The following is a 2598-nucleotide window of genomic DNA, read 5'->3' on the forward strand; positions in this document are numbered from 1 at the left end:
CTGGTTAATGCGATCTCTGAAAGTTTCTCACAAACTGAGCTGATTCACTAGATATAGCGCATTGCTCCGTCACATACGAACCTACACACAGCTCACAAACACTGGGTATCCGATCAACACCATAGTTAGCCAGAGAATCAATCTTCATAGACAACGCCTTTAGTTGAGCAGTGATAGCCGTAGTTGTATCCACTTCAATAATTCATGCTACCTTGCCATGTGGCAATCTCTGGGTTGGATACTGATATTCATTAGCAGCCATCAATTCAATTAGAACATAAGCTTCCTCATAGCTCTTTGCCCATAATGCTCCACCTGATGCTGCATCGAGCATGGGTCTTGACTATGCTCCCAAACCGTTATAGAAGCAATTGATGATCATCCAATCAGGCATTCCATGATGAGAACACTTCCTAAGCATCTCCTTGTAGTGCTCTCAAGCTTCACATAGAGATTCTCCCGATTAATGCGCAAATTGAGTAAGAGCGTTTCTGATTGCAGTTGTCTTCGCCAAAGGAAGAATGTATTAAGAAACTTCTGAGAAAGATCCTCCCAAGTATTGATAGAACCTGCTAATAGAGAATGCAACCAGCACTTAGCCTTGTCCCTCAGAGAGAATGGGAAAAGCCTCAGCTCTATAGCATCTTCAAAAACATTGTTGAACTTGAAAGTGTCGCATATCTCGATGAAATCTCTAATGTGCATATTTGGGTCCTCCGTTTGAGAACCCCCAAACTGGACTGAATTCTGTACCATTTGAATTATGCCATGCTTGATCTCAAAGGTATTAGCTGCGATAGCTGGCCTAACAATACTAGATTGAATATCATTGATCTTTGGTTGAGAAAAATCCATCAACGCTTTCGTTGGTGCTGCTGGATCTCCCATAGTAATAAGTACCTGAAACATAAACAAGTAACCCGTGAAAGTAAAAGAATCCGAGTCAGTGAAATTTAACGACCACTGACGTCAAGCACATTAACTAAAGTAAACACCGAGTCCCCGACAGTGGCGCCAAAAACTTGTTAGGGCGAAAACACGCACAAAAATTACACGCAAGTATAAGCGTTTACAAGTAGTATAAGATATAAATCTGATTCGTACCCACAGATACTTTTTTTAGTTAACTTAAGATTATGCACCTATGCAACAATGGTATGGCTATCGCTCAATGCTAAGTTAAAAACAAGTTGAGATGCTTATAACTAAGATTAAACTAACATCCAATTAACTAAGAATAAAAGTGATTGAATTAACTATATGAGACAAACATGGGATTCTAACTTCATTAAATACTTTATTTAAAGTTTCTTAACCTTGGCATGCAATGGTGATGACAACTAATCAGATAACACGAAACTAGTAAACGCCAACTTTTGTTGTACGAATACCCTACTACCAGACATCCACATAAGAGATAGAAGCTTAATAGACACCAATTATGTTGAGACCCTATATCTCTATAGAATTTGACAACCTAAAGGTTTAATGAACAAGTTATCTATCGTGATTACATCAGGCAAGTAAGATGATTAAAATTACCTGCGAATCATGCATAACAAATACATGAACCTATGCTAGCATGGCAAGTTCTAAATCTCTATATTCACTTTTGCTTCAATAGAGATTAACACATATCTTATATGTTAGTTACGCACAAAAGACGAATAAGCACAACCAATACTAGGATATCAATCAATCACCACACACCAAGATATTGAAATAAATTAACTATAGAAATCCATAAGTAAATCCGTTAGAACCTCACGATAACGATTATTTCATAATTGAACTCATCGTCACCCTGGGTTTCAATGAAAACATGGTAATAAACAATATAAAAGTACTATGGTTCAAAGATAAATCAAAAACAAGCATCCAAGTATCAATTATACTAAAGAAAACAAAAGTCTTCGTCTCGGTAGCCGTCTCGTGCTCTCTAGGTCTTCTTATTGCTCTCCCATCGCTCCTTGTCGTTAAAAACGGTTTTTAATTGTTTTATATAAGCCCGTAGTGGACCTGGACCCTCAAAATCATTAAATTCTACTAAAATCAGGATTCTGGGGAAAAAAAGGGCGGGGCGGCCGCGCTCAAATCAGCGCGGGCGTGCTGGTTTTTTGGCAGAAAGGCGGGGCGGTCGCGCTTGATTTCTGGATTTTTCTGCTGATTCTTCTTTCGGCCGTATCTTGAGTTCTGCTCGTCAGAATTATGCGATTCAACTGCCCACGCAAAGCTAACAATATTATCTACAACTTGAGAATGACCTAGGTTTCCAATTCTTAACTCTTTTCAGTTTATTTCCTTTAAAAGCTCCTTTCTTCATTTAATTGATGCCTCAAATGTAATAACACAAAAATATATCACAATTACCAATAACTTGAGTCTAAAATACCAACTTAAGCTTGTAATGAAACGTTCAAAGAAGATTTAAAATCCACTTATCACAATCCTTCACAAATAGTCTCAAAATGCTCTCTTATCCCAGAAGCACTGTCAGTGACCAATGCAAATTTTATGAAAAGGAAAAAAATTGAGTAATAAGTATGAATGTAAATGAACAACCGCAAATTATAAATGAAAGTCATCAAATTTGGATGC

General features: G+C 37.5%; 1 non-coding gene across 1 annotated transcript; it reads left to right on the forward strand.

Moving 5' to 3' along the window:
* The first annotated feature begins 392 nt into the window (after positions 1-392).
* LOC141683356 (small nucleolar RNA R71) lies at positions 393-499 on the forward strand. Its single transcript, XR_012560244.1, has one exon. It is a non-coding gene; the product is annotated as a small nucleolar RNA R71 (small nucleolar RNA).
* Positions 500-2598: the final 2099 nt, after the last annotated feature.

The sequence above is a fragment of the Apium graveolens genome, chromosome 1 (genome assembly GCF_009905375.1).
Source record: "Apium graveolens cultivar Ventura chromosome 1, ASM990537v1, whole genome shotgun sequence".
NCBI classification, from domain to species: domain Eukaryota; kingdom Viridiplantae; phylum Streptophyta; class Magnoliopsida; order Apiales; family Apiaceae; genus Apium; species Apium graveolens.